Source organism: Hypanus sabinus, chromosome 21 (assembly GCF_030144855.1).
Source record: "Hypanus sabinus isolate sHypSab1 chromosome 21, sHypSab1.hap1, whole genome shotgun sequence".
Lineage (NCBI taxonomy): Eukaryota > Metazoa > Chordata > Chondrichthyes > Myliobatiformes > Dasyatidae > Hypanus > Hypanus sabinus.
In genome coordinates, this window is record NC_082726.1 from 68,946,188 (window position 1) to 68,965,977 (window position 19,790).

At 43.4% G+C, this 19,790-nt stretch overlaps 1 protein-coding gene across 3 annotated transcripts in view; it reads left to right on the top strand.

The window, feature by feature from the left end:
- Positions 1 to 335: 335 nt before the first annotated feature.
- Positions 336 to 19,790, top strand: part of dusp13a (dual specificity phosphatase 13a) — a 32,216-nt gene continuing 12,761 nt past the window's right edge. For 2 of the 3 annotated variants that reach the window (XM_059946843.1, XM_059946846.1), the window contains exon 1: positions 336 to 532. The gene's annotated coding sequence lies outside the window, so the exon portion shown is untranslated. The remainder of the gene's footprint in view (positions 533 to 19,790) is intronic. The other variant, XM_059946847.1, reaches the window with a different exon arrangement.

Consider the following 19,790-nt stretch of genomic DNA (forward strand, 5'->3'; position numbering starts at 1 on the left):
TTTGCATATTTTTTTTAATCTATTCAATATATGTAATTGATTTACTTGTTTATTTATTACTATTGTTTTTATTTTATTTATTTTTTCTCTCTACTAGATGACATATTGCATTGACCTGCTGCTGCTAAGTTAACAAATTTCCCGTCACATGCTGGTGATAATAAACCTGATTCTGATTCTGAGTGAGCTGGCTTTTTGTTTCTGGGCGCTCATTGTTGGACGTTTACAGTTTCGGTATAATCCCACGATGAAGAATGTTACAGTATGCCACATTATTGAGGGACACAGAACACTTCAAAGTCCGTGTAGCTTTTGCCAGGGCAGCAGTGGGCATACTGTGGGCTGGCTGGTCTCTGTTCACACTCCACTGCTGTTTGAGCCAGTGACAGGCAGCTCGTGACTGGCCTGTCAATTCGAAATGAGGCCCTCCCTGGGCTGTATTCAGTAACTTGACCGGGAAGTCATTTCTCACAACTTCTTAGCTGATGAACAGGAAAGAACTGGACCTTAACACCTAGTCCAACCTAGGAGGGTAAGTAGAAAAAGACTCTACTCTGTACTGGGGCAGAGACCTTGTTTAATGTTGGTGTCTGGCAGAAAAATAATTTGGCAATCTGGCAGCTGATACCAGTGTGGGACAGTAATGTAGTCATTTGATCAACATTGGCAGAAGATTGGGACATTTCTCAAAGCCTAATGATCTCTGATAAACTGTTATAGTTACAGAACTTGGGACAGTACAGCACAGTGCAGGCCATTCAGCCCACATTAGTATGTTACCTATCCGCACACCACATGATCCTTACAGGTGTCTGACGCAAGATTAGCTCCTTGGCTCCAGTTGGGACTGATGATCTGGGACATTGGTGGAATACAAATTCACATCTGAGTGTTGATGTGAGGTCCTGTTGTAACTCTCACACTCTGAGAGTGGAGCTTGAAGCAGGGCCATGAATCAGCATTGTCAGCTGTGCGCAAAAAGAACAGGGAAGCATTTCCTCTGGTCTGAGAATTAAATTATTTGCAAGTCTCAGTGACTGATATCCACTGAAAACGTGGTGAAAGGTTTCAGCCTGAAATGTCCCCAGATTGTTACTCTTCATTGATGCTGCCTGACCTGCTTTTTATGTGTGTTGCTCCTCACTAATATCCATGCTACCGGCCAAAGACTCTGAAAAGTACACTCATCTGAGAAATTGAAGGTAAATTTTCAACTCAGTGAAGTTTAGTCACAAATCGGAATCATTTCCATAAGTAATAATTAAACAAGTTTATAAATGTATGAAAGTTACTCAACATCGAAGTTGAGCATTAGATTCCTTTAGCGTGTTTATTTTTGTGTGTGTGGCATTTAACATCACAGGGCACCTTGGCTGCAAATCACTTTTTACTTTTGGATCAGCCTTCTAAGGTTGCTCAGTTTAAAAATAGAACCTGCTGCAGATTCCTAGTATGGCTCTGACTCTATGCCCAGACTGAATCAAAGCTCAGACCCGGGTGTCCATCATCCAAAACAATACAGACTCCTACCAGGACTGAAGCTGCATTTAGCGAGTGCCTTAAAATACCCCAGATCACAATGCGGTCAGGATGAAAAGTGGGAATTATAGAGAGGAGAGAGGAAGGCTAGGTAAAGGTGTATGCCTCTCACTGATCCACACAGCAATAATGACCTGTCCTGTTTCATACCCCTCCTGCCAGTCCCTGCCCTGATCCCCAGGGAAGGTAACTGATCATGATGATTATCAGAATCTGCAGTTAATCTGCAAAATGATAGGTCTGGTCCATGGAGAAAGGCTCATTTTGATGGTATCAAAAATGATCTGGCAATTGTAGATTGGGACAGGCTGCTCTTTGGCAAAAGTGTACTTGGTAAGTGAGAGGTCTTTAAAAGTGAACTTTTGGGAGTACAAAGCTTATTTGTGCCTGTTGGAATAAAAGGTGAAGATAACAAGTGTAGGGACCCTTTGTTTCGAGAGAGATTGAGGCCCTGGTTAAAGAAGAAAAGGAGGTGCATTGCAGGTATAGGCAGATTGGAACAACCCCAGCCCATTGCAGTTTCCATTGTTTAGGCATAATACACTGGTTTTGAATCAAACTATTGCACCCATCATTTGTATGAGAAACTCAGTCATACTGTGATCACTCTTTTCAAGAGGATCCTAACTACAAGATCACTAATTTTACCTGTCTCATTGCACAGAATCAGATTTAAGATAACATGTTCCCTTGTAGATTCAGTAACAAGCTGTTCAAGAAAACCATCACAGATGCATTCTGTGAAGTCCTCCTCAAGACTGCCACAACCCATTTGATTCGCCCAATCTATGTGCAAGTTAAAGTCCCCCATGATAACTGATGTTCCATTCTTACATGCCTCAGATATTTCTGTTTATTGCCTGTGGCACTGTAATGTTATTATTCGGTGGCCGATGGACAACTCCCACCAGTGATTTTTTTCCCTTTACTATTCCTAATCTCTACTCAGATGGATTCAACATTCTGCTCCTTAGATCTGATACCATCTCACTATCACCCTGATCTCATCTTTAATTAAAAGCACAACCCCACCTCCCTTACCTTTCTGCCTATCCTTCCATATTGCCTGATATCCTTGGATATTTAATTCCCAATCCTCTCAACCCTGAAACCACATTTCTGTAATGGCCACTAAATGATAACCTTTTGTACTGATTTGTGCCACAAGTTCACTGACTTTGTTTTGAATACTACGGGCATTCAGATAAAGTGCCCTTACACTCATTCAACTTTTAAAATCTTATAACCTTTTTCTCTTTTGCACTTCACTTGATTTTTCTTTACTCCACTCTTACTTTTCTCTTTTTAGAAACATAGAAAACCTGCAGCATAATACAGGCCCGTCGACCCACAAAGCTGTGCCAAACATGTCCTTACTTTAGAACTATCTAGGCTTACCCATAGCCCTCTATTTTTCTAAGCTCCATGTATCTATCCAGGAGTCTCTTAAAAGACGCTAGTGTTACTCCTGCCACCAGTACCCATTCCATGCACTCACCACTCTCTGCATAAAAAAACTTACCCCTGATATCTCCTCTGTACCTACTTCCAAGCACCTTAAAACTATGCCCTCTCGTGCTAGCCATTTCAGCCCTGGGAAAAAGCCTCTGACTATCCACACGATTAATGCCTCTCATTATCTTGTACACTTCTATCAGGTCACCTCTCATCCTCCGTGGCTCAAAAGAGAAAAGGCCGAGATCACTTAACCTATTCTCATAAGGCATGCTCCCCAATCCAGGCAACATCCTTGTAAATCTCCTCTGCACCCTTTCTATGGTTTCCATGTCCTTCCTATAGTGAGGTGACCAAAACTGAGCACAGTATTCCAAGTGGGGTCTGACCAGAGTCCTATATAGCTGCAACATTACCTCTCGGCTTTAAACTCAATCTCATGATTGATGAAGGCCAATGCACCGTCCGCCTTCTTAACCACAGAGTCAACCAGCACAGTAGCTTTGAGTGTCCTATGGACTCGGACCCCAAGATCCCTCTGATCCTCCACACTGCCAAGAGTCTTGCATTATTTTTTAATAATTTGCTTTTTCTTTATCTTTATAAAGAAAATTGTAAAGAAAAGAGGGGACTAGGCAGGGGGTTCTGTCAGCCTGATAGAGATAACCGCATGGTGTATTGTCTCCCAGGTGCCAGGGTACGGGATGTTTCAGATCGGGTGCAGAGTTTTCTGAAGGGAGAGGATGATCAGCCAGAAGTCTTGGTATACGTTGGTACCAGTGACATAGGTAGAAAAAGGGAGAAGGTCCTGAAGAGAAAATTCAGGGACTTGGGTAGGAAGCTGAAAAGCAGGACCTGCAGGGTAGTAATCTCAGGATTGCTGCCTGCGCCACATGATAACGAGCATAAGAATAGCATGATCAGGCGTATTAATTTGTGGCTGAGAGACTGGTGTAGGGGGCAGGGGTTTGGGTTCCTGGATCATTGGGGCCTCTTCTGGGGGAGGTATGACCTGTACAAAATGGATGGTACACCTGAATCCAAAGGGGTTCAATATCCATAAGACCAGAAGACAAAGGAGCAGAAGTCGGCAATTTGGCCCATCGAGTCTGCTCCGCCATTTTATCATGAGCTGATCCATTCTCCCATTTAGTCCCACTCCCTGCCTTCTCACCATAACCTACGATACCCTGGCTACTCAGATACCTATCAATTTCTGCCTTAAATACACCCAATGACTTGACCTCCACTGCCACCTGTGGCAACAAGTTCCCCAGATTCACCACCCTCTGGCTAAAAGAATTTCTTTGCATCTCTGTTCTGAATGGGCGCCCTTCAATCCTTAAGTCATGCCCTCTCCTACTAGATTCCCCCACCATGGGAAACAACTTTGCCACATCCACTCTGTCCATGCCTTTCAACATTCGAAATGTTTCGATGAGGTCCCCCCTCATTCTTCTAAACTCCAAGGAGTACAGTCCAAGAGTGGTCAAACAGTCCTCATATATTAACCCTCTCATTCCCAGAATCATTCCAGTGAATCTTCTCTGAACCCTCTCCAAAGTCAGCACATCCTTTCTTAAATAGGGAGCCCAAAACTGCACACAGTACTCCAAGTGAGGTCTTACCAGTGCCTTATAGAGCCTCAACATCACATTCCTGCTCCTATACTCTATTCCTCTAGAAATGAATGCCAACATTGCATTCGCCTTCTTCACCACCGACTCAACCTGGGGGTTAACCTTAAGGGTATCCTGCACGAGGACTCCCAAGTCCCGTTGCATCTCAGAACTCTGAATTCTCTCCCCATTTAAATAATAGTCTTCCCATTTATTTCGTCTACCAAAATGCATGACCATACACTTCCCAACATTGTATTTCATTTGCCACTTCTTTGCCCATTCCCCCAATCTATCCAAGTCTCTCTGCAGACTTTCTGTTTCCTCAGCAATACCGGCCCCTCCACCTATCTTTGTATCATCAGCAAACTGAGCCACAAAGCCATCTATTCCATAATCCAAATCGTTGATATACAACTTAAAAAGAAGTGGCCGCAACATGGACCCCAGTGGAACACCACTGGTAACCGGCAGCCAACCAGAATGGGATCCCTTTTTTTCCCACTCTCTGTTTCCTGCCAATCAGCCAACGCTCCATCCACGTATGTAACTTTCCCGTAATTCCATGGGCTCTTATCTTGTTTAGCAGCCTCATGTGTGGCACCTTGTCAAAGGCCTTCTGAAAATCCAACTACACAACATCCACTACATCTCCCTTGTCTAGCCTCCTTGTAATTTCCTCAAAAAGTTGCACTAGGTTTGTCAGGCAGGATTTTCCTTTAAGGAAACCATGCTGAGTTCTGCCTATCTTGTCATATGCCTCCAGGTACTCCGTAACCTCATCCTTGACAATCGACTCCAACAACTTCCTAACCACCGATGTCAAGCTAACAGGTCTATAATTTCCTTTTTGCTTCCTTGCCCCCTTCTTAAATAGCAGAGTGACATTTGCAATCTTCCAGTCCTCCAGAACCAGGCCAGAATCTATTGACTTTTGAAAGATCATTGCTAATGCCTCCGCAATCTCCACAGCTGCTTCCTTCAGAACACAAGGGTGCATTCCATCGGGTCCAGGAGATTTATCTACCCTTAGACTAATTCAGCTTCCTGAGTACTTTCTCTGTCATAATTGTGACTGAACACACTTCTCTTCCCTGACACCCTTGAGTGTCCGGTATACTGCTGATATCTTCCTCAGTGAAGACTGATGCAAAATATTCATTCAGTTCCTCCGCCATCTCCTTATCTCCCATTACAATTTCTCCAGCATCCTTTTCTATCGGTCCTATATCTACTCTCACCTGTCTTTTACTCTTTATATACTTGAAAAGCTCTTTGAAGCTATTTGCTAGCTTCCTTTCATAGTTCATTCATCTTTTCCCTCTTAATGACCTTCTTAGTTTCCTTTTGTAAGCTTTTAAAAAACATCCCAATCCTCTGACTTTCCACTAATTTTTGCTTCTTTGTATGCCCTCTCCTTTGCTTTTACTTTGGCTTTGACTTCTCTTGTCAGCCACGGTTACATCCCTTTTCCATTTGAAAATTTCTCCTTTTTTGGAATATATCTGTCTTGCACCTTCTTCACTTCTCACATAAACTTCAGCCACTGCTGCTCTGCCGTCCTTCCTACTAGTGTCCCTACCCAGTCAACTTTGGCCAGTTCCTCTCTCATGCTACTGTAATTTCCTTTACTCCACTGAAATACTGACACATCGTATTTTGGCTTCTCTTTCTCAAAATTCACAGTGAACTCAATCGTGTTATGATCACTGTCTCCTAAGGGCTCTAATCACCTCTAGTTCATTACACCATACCCAACCAGTACAGCCAATCCCCTAGTGGGCTCAACAACAAGATGTTCTAAAAAGCCATCTCGTAGACATTCTACAAATTCTCTTTCTTGAGATCCGGTGTTGACCTGATTTTCCCAATCCACTCGCATGTTAAAATCCCCCACAATTATCATAACACTGCCCTTCTGGCAAGCCTTTTCTATTTCCTGTTGTAATTTGTATTCCATATCACTGCAGCTGTTTGGAGGCCTGTAGATAACTGCCATCAGGGTCCTTTTACCCCTGCGATTTCTTAGCTCAACCCATAAAGGTTCTGTACCTTCCGATCCTATGTCACCTCTTTCTAATGATTTAATTTCATTTCTTACCATTAAAGCCACGACACCCCCTCTACCTACCTGCCTATCCTTCCGATACACCGTGTATCCTTGGACGTTCAGCTCCCAGAGACTTGCATCCTTTAGCCACGTCTCAGTGATGGCCACAATATCATACCTGCCAATCTGTAGTTGTACAACAAGATCATCCACCTTATTACTTATGCTGTGTTCATTTAAATATAACACCTTAAGTCCAGTATTTGGTACTTTTTGCTTTGATTGCACTGCAACTCATCCCAATTGCTGCAAATTTGCCCCATCACCTGCCTGTCCTTCCTGACATCTTTACTGCTCAATATCTTAGATTTATTTCTGTTTTCCCCCTCCTCTGCTCTATCTTTCTGGTTCCCATCCCTGTGCCAAATTAGTTTACACCCTCACTAACAGCTCTATTAAATCTTCCCACTAGGATATTGGTCTCCTTTGGGTTTAGGTGTAACCCGTCCTTTTTGAACAGGTTGTACTTCCCCCAGAAGAGAACCCAATGATCCAAGAATCTGCCCCCTGCACCAGTCTCTCAGCCACACATTCATCTGCCTGATCCTACTATTCTTGCCCTCGCTAGCATGTGGCACAGGTAGCAATCCTGAAATTACTACCCTGGCAATCCTGCTTCTCGGCTTCTTTCCAAAAATCTCTCTTCAGGACTTCCTCCCTTTTCCTATCTATGTCATTGGTACCAACATGTACCAAGACAGCTGGCTGCTCACCCTCTCCCTTCAGAATATTCTGGACCCAATCTGAGACATCCCATACCCTGGCACCTGGGAGGCAACACACCATGCTATATCCTAGCAGGCAGGTTTATTATATCTGTTAGGGAGGGTTTAAACTAATTTATCTGGGGGATGGGAACTGGAGTCATAGGGCTGAGGAAGGGGAAAACAGATATAAATCAAAGATAGTGTGCAACAGATATGATAGAAAGGACAAGCAGAAGATGAGGCATAATCACAGTCAGTGGGTTGAGTTACAGGGCAATAGAGGTGTGGTACATTTAAAACAGAAAGCAACAAATACTGGACTGAAGGTGTTATATTTGAATGCACGCAGCATAAGAAATAAAATGGACAATCTTGAAACTCAGCTACAGATTGGCAAGTATGGCATGGTGGTTATCTCTGAAACTTGGCTAAAGGATGACTGACAAGATATACGGTGTATCAGAAAGAAAGGTTAGTAGGCAGAGAGGGTGGTGTGGCTCTGTGGAAAAGAAATAATATTAAATCATTAGAAAGGGATGACATAGGATTAAAAGGTATAGAGTCTCTAGTGGTTGAGTTAAGAAATGACAAGGGTAAAAGGACCCTAATGGCAGTTGTATACAGGCCTCCAAACGGCAGCCAGGATGTGGATTACAAATTACAGCAGGAGATAGAAAAGGCATGTCAGAAGGGTAATGTCATGATAATCATTGGGCATTTTAACATGAAAGTAGATCAGGAAAACCAGGCCAGTAATTGACCTCAAGAGAGAGAATTTGTAGAATGTCTAAGGGATGGATTTTTAGAACAGATTGTTGTTGGGCCCACTAGTGGATCAGCTGTGCTGGATTGGGTGTTGTGTAATGAACCAGAGGTGATAAGAGAGCTTAAGGTTAAGGAACCCTTAGGGAACAGTGATCACAATATGATGGAGTTCACATTGAAATTTGAGACGGAAAAAATAAATTCCAATGTGTCAGTATTTCAGTGGAATAAAGGAAATGGAAGTTGACTGGAAAGGGACATTTGTAAGACGGACAGCAGAGCAGCAATGGCTGGACTTCCTGTGAAAAATGAGGGAAGTACAAGACATATATTCCAAATAAGAAATTTTCTAAAGGAAGAAGGAGGCCACTGTGGCTGACAAGTGAAGTAAAAGCAAAAGAAAGGGCATACATGGAAACCAAAGCTAGTGGCAAGATAGAGGATTGAGAAGCTTTTAAAAACTTGCAAAAGGAAACCAAGAAGGTCATTAGGAAAGAAAAGATGGATTATGAAAGAAAGCTGGTGACTAATATCAAAGAAGATACTAAAGCTTTTATAAGTAAATAAAGGGTAAAAGAGAGTTGAGGGAAGATATAGAACCAATACAAAATGATGCCGGAGATATTGTAATGAGAGATGCAGAGATGGTAGAGGAACTGAATGCATATTTTGCATCAGTCTTCACAGTGGAAGACATCTGCAGTATATTGGATATTCAAGAGTGTCAGAGAAATGAAGTACATGCAGTGAAAATTATGACAGAGAAGGTGCTCAGGAAGCTTAATGGTCTACAGGTGGATAAATCTCCTGGAACCTGATGGAATGCACCCTCAGGTTCTGAAGGAAGTAGCTGGAGAGATTGTGGAAGCATTAACGATGATCTTTCAAGAATCGATAGATTCTGGCATTGTACCAAATGACTGGAAAATTACATATGTTACTCCGCTATTTAAGAAGGGTGGGAAGCAGCAGAAAGGAAGGTATAGACCTGTTAGCTTGACATCAGTGATTGGAAAGTTGTTGGAATCGATTGTACAGGATGAAATTAAGGAGTACCCAGAGGCACATGACAAGATAGGCCAAAGCCAGCATGGTTTCCTGAAAGGAAAATCCTACCTGACTAACCTACTGCAATTCTTTGAGGAAATTACAAGGAGGGTAGACAAAGGAAATGCTTGGTGGTGTACTTGGATTTTCAAAAGGCCTTCGACAACGTGCCGCACATGAGGCTGCTTAGCAAGGTAAGAGCCCTTGGAATTACGGGGAAGTTACTAGCATGGGTGGAGTACTGGTTGATCAGCAGAAAGCAGGGAGAGGGAATAAAGGGATCCTATTCTGGCTGGCTGCCGGTTACCAGTGGAGTTCCATGGTGGTCACATTGGGACTGCTGCTTTTTACAATGTATGACAATGATTTGGACTATACGATGAATGGATTTGCCTGCAGAGAGACTTAGATAGTTTAGCAGAATGGGCAAAGAAGTCACAAATGAAATACAATGTTGGAAGGTGTATGGGCATACACTTTGGTGGAAGAAATAAATGGGAAGACTGTTATTTATATGGGGAGAGAATTCAAAATGCAGAGATACAAAGGGACTTGGGAATCCTTGTGCAGGATACCCTAACGGTTCACCTCCAGGATGAGTTGGTGGAGATGGAGGCGAATGCAATGTTGGCATTCATTTCTAGAGGTGCGGAATATAAGAGCAGGGATGTGATGTTGAGGCTCTATAAGGTACTCGTGACACCATACTTGGAGTATTGAGTGCAGTTTTGGGCTCTTTATTTTAGAAAGGATATAGTGACATTGGAGAGGGGTCAGAGAAGATTCATGAGAATGATTCCAGGAATGAAAGGGTTACTGTATGAGGAACGTCTGGCAGCTCGTGGACTGTATTCCCCAGAGTTAAGGAGAATCAGGGGGGAATCTCATAAAAACATTCCAAATGCTAAAAGGCCTGAACAGATTAGATGTGGCGAAGTTATTTCTCATGGTAAGGGAGTCCAGGACAAGAGGGCACGACTTCAGGATTGAAGGATGTCCATTTAGCACAGAGATGCAGAGAAATTACTTCAGTCAGAGGGTGGTAAATTTGTGGAATTTGTTCCCACAAGTGGCTGTGGAGACCAAGTAACTGGGTGCATTTAAGACAAAGATAGATAGGTTCTTGATTAGCCAGGGCATCAAAGGGTATGGGGAGAAGGCAGGGGAGTTGAGATGACTGGAAGAATTGGATCAGTCCATGATTGAATGGTGGAGCAGACTCGATGGGCTGAATGGCCTACTTCTGCTCCTATATCTTATGGTCTTTATCCACACATTTCTCTTTTACTTTATCCATACTTCTCTAATCTGTTGAACCCATCCCCTCCTATTTAGTTTAAAGCCCTATCCACAGCCCTAGTTATGTGATTCATTAGGATCCAGATCTCATCACAGTTCAGGTGGAGCCCGTCCCATTGGTACAGCTCCCTGCTTCCCCAATACTGGTGCCAATTTCCCATGAAATCAAACCCACTTCTCCCACACCAATTATTGAGCCATACATTTAACTCTCTAATCTTCTTGACCCTATGCAAACTTGCACATGGCTCAGGCAGTAATCCAGACATTACTGTAGCGGTGTGCTACACGCAGCGCTAAAATTACGACACGGAGTCGTTAACTGCAGTCGAAGGAAAAACTTTATTCGAAATCCTCAGCCTCACTTTTAAGCCTCCCTCAACCTGCCCCCCGTGGCGCAGAGGCTCCAAAGCTCTGTGCTCGCAAACCCCCGTAGGCTATCTAATTGTGAGCCGGTTCGGATGTGCCAGGAAATGGGTCGCCACATTACCACCTTTTTAGTCCTAGCTGCACAAATTCCCTCATTCTACCTATGTCGTTGATACCCACATGGATCATGACAACTGGATCTTACCCCTCCCATTGCAGGTAGATAGGGAAAAATCAGGCTGGTATGGAATTCCAAGCAGGGGAATTTCTGAAGTGCCTACAAAGTGACTTTTTAGAGTAGCTCATGGTTGAGCCAACTAGGGGATCAGCGATTCTGGATTTGGTACCATGCAACAAAGCAAAATTGATCAGAGAGCTTAAGGGAAAAAACTCTTCAGGCAAGTGATCAAATTCACTCTGAAGTGTGAGAAGTAGAAGCTAAAATCAAATGTATCAGGATTACTGGGGAGTAGAGGGAATTACAGAGGCATGACAGAGGAGCTGGCTCAAAAAGAAGACTGGCAGGGATGACGGCAGAGCAGCAATGGCTGGAATTTCAGTAAACAATTTTCGGAAGGCACAGGATATATTCATCCCAAAGAGGAAGAAATATTCTAAGGGTAAGATGATACAAGCGTGGCTAACAAGATAAGTTGATAATAAGATGTGGCAAAGTTGTTTCCCATGGTGGGGGAGTCTAGTACAAGAGGGCATGACTTAAGGATTGAAGGGCACCCATTCAGAACAGAAATGCGAAGAAATTTTTTTAGCCAGAGGGTGATGAATCTGTGGAATTTGTTGCCATGGGTGGCAGTGGGGGTCAAGTCATTGGGTGTATTTAAGGCAGAGATTGATAGGTATCTGAGTTGCCAGGGCATCAAAGGTTATGGTGAGAAGATGGGGGAGTGGGACTAAATGGGAGAATAGATCAGCTCATGATGAAATTGTGGAGCAGACTCGATGGGCCGAATGGCCAACTTCTGCTCCTTCATCTTATGGTCTTATGGTCAAAGTCAAAGCCAACATAAAAGCCATAGAGGGGGCATATAATAGAGCAAAAATTAATGGGAAGTTAGATTGAGAAGCTTTTAAAAACCAACTAAACATGTCATGAAGAAAGTAAACATGGAAAATGAAAGTAAGATAGTCAATAAAATTACATAGAACATGGAATAGTACAGCACATTACAGGCCCTTCGGCCCACAATGTTATGCCGATCCTCAAACCCTGCCTCCCATATAACCCCCTACCTTAAATTTCTCCATATACCTGTCTAGTAGTCTCTTAAACTTCACTAGTGTGTCTGTCTCCACCACTGACTCAGGCAGTGCATTCCATGCAGCATCCACTCTCTGATTGAAAAACCTTCCTCTAATATCCCCCTTGAACTTCCCTCCCCTTACCTTAAAGCCATGTCCTCTTGTACTGAGCAGTGGTGCCCTGGGGAAGAGGCACTGGCTGTCCACTCTGTCTATTCCTCTTAATATCTTATACACTTCTATCATGTCTCCTCTCATCCTCCTTCTCTCCAAAGAGTAAGGCCCTATCTCCCTTAATCTCTGATCATAATCCATATTCTCTAAACCAGGCAGCATCCTGGTAAATCTCCTCTGTACCCTTTCCAATGCTTCCACATCCTTCCTATAGTGAGGCGACCAGAACTGGACACAGTACTCCTAATGTGGCTTAACTAGAGTTTTATAGAGCTGCATCATTACATCACGTCTCTTAAACTCTATCCCTCAACTTATGAATGCTAACACCCCATAAATTTTCTTATCTACCCTATCTACCTGTGAGGCAACTTTCAGGGATCTGTTGACATATACCCCCAGATCCCCCTGCTCCTCCACACTACCAAGTATCCTGCCATTTACTTTGTACTCTGCCTTGGAGTTTGTCCTTCCAAAGTGTACCACCTCACACTTCTCTGGGTTGAACTCCATCTGCCACTTCTCAGCCCACTTCTGCATCCTATCAATGTCTCTCTGCAATCTTCGACAATCCTCTACACTATCCACAATACTACCAAACTTTGTGTCATCTGCAAACTTGCCAACCCACCCTTCTACCCCCACATCCAGGTCGTTAATAAAAATCACAAAAAGTAGATGTCCCAGAACAGATCCTTGTGGGACACCACTAGTCACAACCCTCCAATCTGAATGTACTCCCTCCACCACGACCCTCTGCCTTCTGCAGGCAAGCCAATTCCGAATCCACCTGGCCAAACTTCCCTGGATCCCATGCCTTCTGACTTTCTGAATAAGCCTACCGTGTGGAACCTAGTCAAATGCCTTACTAAAATCCATGTCGATCACATCCACTGCACCACCCTCATCTATATGCCTGGTCACCTCCTCAAAGAACTCTATCAGGCTTGTTAGGCACGATCTACCCTTCACAAAGCCATGCTGACTGTCCCTGATCAGACCATGATTCTCTAAATGCCCATAGATCTTATCTCAAAGAATCTTTTCCAACAGCTTTCCCACCACAGACGTAAGGCTCACTGGTCTATAATTACCCGGACTATCCCTACTACCTTTTTTGAACAAAGGTCCAACATTCGCCTCCTTCCAATCCTCTGGTACCATTCCCGTGGACAACGAGGACATAAAGATCCTAGACAGAGGTTCAGCAATCTCTTCCCTTGCCTCGTGGAGCAGCCGGGGAATATTCCGTCAGGACCCAGGGTCTTATCTGTCCTAATGTATTTTAACAACTTCAACACCTCCTCTCCCTTAATATCGACATGCTCCAGAACATCAACCTCACTCATATTGTCCGCACCATCATCATGTTCCCTCTCATTGGTGAATACCGGAGAAGTATTCATTGAGGACCTCGCTCACTTCCACAGCCTCCAGGCATATCTTCCCACTTTTATCTCTAATCGGTCCTACCTTCACTCCTGTCATCCTTTTGTTCTTCACATAATTGAAGAATGCCTTGGGGTTTTCCTTTACCCTACTCGCCAAGGCCTTCTCATGCCCCTTCTTGCTCTTCTCAGCCCCTTCTTAAGCCCCTTTCTTGCTACCTTATATTCCTCAATAGACCCATCTGATCCTTGCTTCCTAAACCTCACGTATGCTGACTAGATTTTCCACTTCATTTGTCACCTATGGTTCCTTCAACCTACCATTCTTTATCTTCCTCACCAGGACAAATTTATCCCTAACATCCTGCAAGAGATCCTTAAACATCGACCACATGTCCATAGTACATTTCCCTGCAAAAACATCATCCCAATTCACACCCGCAAGTTCTAGCCTTATAGCCTCATAATTTGCCCTTCCCCAATTAAAAATTTTCCTGTCCACTCTGATTCTATCCATTTCCATGATTATGCTAAAGGCCAGGGAGCGGTGATCACTGTCCCCCAGATGCTCACCCACTGAGAGATCTGTGACCTGACCCAGTTCGTTACCTAATACTAGATCTAGTATGGCATTCCCCCTAGTCGGCCTGTCAACATACTGTGACAGGAATCCATCCTGGACACACTTAACAAACTCTGCCCCATCTAAACCATTGGAACTAATCAGGTGCCAATCAATATTAGGGAAGTTAAAGTCACTCATGCTAACAACCCTGTTATTTTTGCACCTTTCCAAAATCTGCCTCCCAATCTGTTCCTCGGTATCTCTGCTGCTACCAGGGGGCCTATTGAATACCCCCAGTAGAGTAACTGCTCCCTTTCTGTTCCTGACTTCCACCCATACTGACTCAAAAGAGGATCCTGCTACATTACCCACCCTTTCTGCAGCTGTAATAGTATCCCTGACCAGTAATGCCACCCTTCCTCCCCCTTTTCCCCCCTCTCTATTCCTTTTAAAGCACTGAAATCCAGGAATATTGAGAATCCATTCCTGCCCTGGTGCCAGCCAAGTCTCCGTAATGGCCACTACATCATAATTCCATGTATGTATCCAAGCACTCAGTTCAACATCAGTTCATCAGTTCCTGACGCTTCTTGCATTGAAGTACACACACTTTAGCCCTTCTACCTTACTACCTTTATACCCTTTGTTATGCTGCTCTTTCCTCAAAGCCTCTCTATATGTTAGATCTGGCTTTACTCCATGCACTTCTTTCACTGCTCTATCACTCCGGGTCCCATCCCCCCCACTTGCAAATTAGTTTAAACCCTCCCGAACCATGCTAGCAAACCTACCAGCAAGGATATTGCTCCCCCTCGAGTTCAGGTGCAACCCATCCAATCTGTACAGGTCCCACCTTCCCCAGAAGAGATCCCAATGGATTCTCAAAAGAAAATACTAAAAGGTTCTTCAGATACATAAAGCGTAAAAGAGAGATAAGAGTGGATATTGGATCCCTGGAAAATGATGCTGGAGAGATAGTAATGGGGGATAATGAAATGGCAGCTGAACTGAGTAAGTATTTTGCATCAGCCTTCACTGTGGAAGACACTTGCAGTATGGTACAAGCTCCAGCTGTCAGGGATCTTGAAGTGTGGTTACTATAGAAAGGTTCTTGGGAGAAACTGAAAGGTCTGAAGGTAGATAAATCACATGGACCAGATAATCTACACCCCAGTGTTCTGAAAGAGGTGGCTGAAGAAATTGTGGAAGCATCAGTAATGTTCCTTCAAAAATCACTAGATTCTGGAATGGTTCTGGAAGACTGGAAAATTGCAAATGTCATGCTATTCTTCAAGAAGGGAGAGAGATGGGAGAAAGGGAACTATAGGCCAGTTAGTCTGACCTCAGTGGTTGGGAAGATGTTGTATTCAATTATTCAGGTGTGCTTCCAGGGTACTTGAAGGCACATGACAAAATAGGCCATGGTCACCATTGTTTCCTCAAGGGAAAATCTTGCCTGACAAATCCATAAGAAATCTTTGAAAAATAACATTAGAATTTATTTAAATATTACATCTATCCCACAACGTGAGTAAGTGATAATCTTTGCATTATGACTCCGTTGCAATGTACAGACATGTGAATTTAAAAGTCTAATAGCTTGTAGAAAGAAGCTGTCCCATAGCCTGTTGGTCCTGGCTTTAATGCTGTGGTACTGTTTGCCAGATGGAAGCAGCTGAAACAGTTTGTGGTTGGGGTGACTGGTGTCCCTGATGATCTGCCAGGGCTTCTTTCTACACTTGCTGCTGTAAGTGTCCTCAATGGAGGGAAGTTCACATCCAGAGATGCGCTGGGCTGTCTGTACCACTCTCTGCAGAGCCCAGTGTTACGAACCCCGTAACTGGGTGTCTTACCAGCAAAGATAGGAGTAGCCGTTGAAATCTGATGATACTATTTTTAACAGTATTTATTAGTAAAAATACACAAAAATAATATCAATGCAAATATACAGATAATATACGTCAATACTAAACCTAAAAGTGCGGGTATAATAATAATCAATAAGAAATAAGCTCTATCATTGTCTAGGGGATAATGAATTGTCCGATGGAAATATAAAGTTCAGTTCAGTTCGTACAGGCTGCAGTTGTTGTTGATCACTGTGTTGCAATTGCTGGAGAGAGAGAAAGAGAGAAAAAGCAGTAACAGCTATTAACTTGCCGACTTCTCTTTTACGATCTGGATCCTTCGATTCATTGCTGTAGTGGCCATTCACGTATGACCCCTCCACGTCCTTTAGCTAGACCATTCCGTGGTGGACACACACACAAGCCCCCACCGGACTTGTAGCGTTTCTCCTGGTGCGTCTGAGGGGTGTTCCACAGACCCGACTTTTATCCTCACTCACGGGGTCTCAGATGTCAATCAGGTTGGGATGATGCAATCCCTCAACCAGACCACTCTGGTTGCCCCCTGAGGGGTTTCAATGAATAGTACAGTACTCAATACACAATTCCTCCTTTAAGAGACAATAACAGTAATCTCTCTCTTTGTCAATAGGAAACATTCCACCTTGTGTATTCTGCATTGTCTATAACAACTGCCTTTGCTGTTATCCTGTGTCTCTCTCATCTCCCTTGATAACAGCATCAGAATAGCAGCGATTCGCGATTCTCCAAAAGGAGGGGGCGACTTTGCACCTTTTGGCCCATCAGAGTTGCTCTACATTTGTAACACCAGCGATTGGTGCAGTTCCCCTATCAGGTGCTGGTACAGCCAGTCAGGATGTTCACAATGATGCCCCTGTAGAAGGTCATGAGGATTTTGGGATCCATGCCGAATTTCTTCAGTCACCTGAGGTGGAGGAGATGCTATTGCACTCTTTTTGCTACAGAGCCAGTGTGTGCACACCGAAGAACTTGAAATTTCTCACCCTCACAACTGCAGACCCATTGATAGAAACACAGAAATAATATTAATATATATTGCATATTAATAATATATAATAATATGTTGCAGCACAATATAGGCCCTTCGGCCCACAAAGCTGTGCCGAACATGTCCTTACCTTAGAAATTACCTAGGGTTACTCACAGCCCTCTATTTCTCTAAGCTCCATGTACCTATCCAGGCGTCTCTTAAAAGACCCTATCGTATCCACCTCCACCACTGTCACCAGCAGCCCATTCTATGCACTCACCACTTTCTGCATAAAATCTTACCCCTGACATCAAGAAATCTAGAATATAAAAGCAAGGATTAAGAGTCAGAAGGACTTAGGTTAGGAGAATGGACAAATAAATGGCAGATGGAATACAGTGTTGGGATGTGTATGGTCATGCACTTCGGTAGAAAAAATAAAAGGGTTGACTATTTTCTAAGTGAAAAGAAAATACAAACAACTGAGTAGCAAAGGGACATGAGGGTCCTTGTGCAGGATTTCCTAAAGGTTAATTTGCAGGTTGAGTCTGTGGTGAGGAAGGCAAAATGCAATGTTCACATTCATTTCAAGAGGTCTAGAATATAAAAGCCGGGATGTAATGTTGAATCTTTATAAAGCACTGGTGAGGCCTCACTTGGAGTATTGTGAGTAGAATTTGGCCCCTTATCTTAGAAAAGATATACTGAAACTGGAGAGGGTTCAAAAGAGTTTCACAAAAATGATTCCGGGCTTGAATGGCTTGTCATAAAAAGAGCATTTGATGGCTTTGGCCTGCATTCACTAAAATACATGGTGACCTCACTGAAACCTGCTGAATGTTGAAAGACCTCCGTAGATGTGTAGAGGATGTTTCCTATGGTGGGTGAGTCTAAGATCAAAGGACACAGCCTCAGAATAGAGTGGTGTCATTTTAGAACAGAGTTTAGGAGGAATTTCTTTAGCTTGAGTGTTGTGAATCTGTGGAATTCTTTGCCAGAGGCAGTTGTGGAGGCTAAGTCTTTATGTATATTTAAGGCAGAGCTTGATAGGTTCTTGATTGGTCAGGGCATGAAGGAGTACAAGGAGAAGGAAGGAGGTTGGGGCTTGGAGGAAAATTGGATCAACCATAGTGAACTGGTGGAGCAGACTCAATGGTCCAAATGACCAAATTCTGCTCCTATATATTATGGTCTTATAAGATGTTGGTGAGGCCTTATTTGGAGTATTGTGTGCAGCTTTGGTCATCTAGATTAAGGTAGGTGGATGGCAGAGGGGAGAATGAAAGATGCAAATAAGGTTGAAAGGGTACAGAGAAAATTTACAAGGAAGTTGCCAGGTATGGAGAACCTGAGCTTTAAAGAAAGATTGAATAGGTTAGGACTTTATTCATTAGAATTTAGAAGATTGAGAGATTTGATGCAGGTATACAAAATTATGAGGGGCATACATAGGATGAATGCTGGCAGATTGTTTCCATTGAGGTTCAGTGGGACTACAACCAGAGGTCAAGGGTTGAGGATGAAAGGTGAAAGTTTAAGGGAAACATGAAGGGAAATATTTTTACTCAAAGGATCATTAAAGTGTGGAACAAGCTGCCAACACTAGTGGTGCATGTGAGCTCAATTTCAACATTTAAGCTAAGCTTGGTATAGATACATGGACAGTAGAGGTATGGAAGAATATGGCTCTGATGCAGGTTGATGGCCGTAGGCAGTTTAAATGGATTTGGCATGGACTAGATGGGCTGAAGGGCCTGTTTCTGTGCTGTACTTTTCTTGACTCTATCATTCTATGATTTACTCCCTTCCCCTCACCAGAGGGTTAAATTTGCCTAGTGGTTCTTTGGCCTGAATTTGCAAGATGGATGATGTCCCACTGACTTCCAAAGTGGGGGTTACCCCCCCCCACTCAAATCCTTTCCCCCACACCCAAGGCAACTGAGTCACAACTACCTCTGATCAATGTACTGAGACATGCTGAGCTTCAGGAGGAGACATAGGACAGGCAGTTTCACCGTCAGTGATTGCAAGTCCTCAATGAATCCCAGTTTCGTGCAGCACAGAAGCAGGTGCAGAGACCCACTTTCTCCATACTGGCCATGATCCCCATCTGCTTTGGGCTTATAAACTCTCTACTGTCCAGATACCTTATAATTGTTTGAATTGTACCCACATCTACTATCTCCCCTGGCAGCTCATTCCATTCAGCACCCTCTGCATAGAAAAGGTTGCCTCTCAAATCTCTTTACATTTCTCACCTTTCAACATAAAACTTGTGCCCTCCAATTCTACACCCACCTGTCCTGGGAAAAAAAACTTCTGCCATCTCTCCCTCAAAACTTCATAGATCTCTAAATTCATAAAGCTATAGAACACCACAGTACAGAAACAGGCTCTTCAGCCCATCTAGACAATGCTGACCTGGTCTTTTGACTATTCTCATCTGCATGCACAGGGATCATAGCCCTGCATATCCCTCTTATCTATGTACCTATCCAAACTTCTCTTAAATGATACAATGGAGATATCATTTCATTGACTCTTCACTCAGCTCTAGAACGTCTAGACAGTAAAGATGCAGACATCAGGATGTTCTTACACTGAACACTATCATCCCGTCAAAACTAATCAATA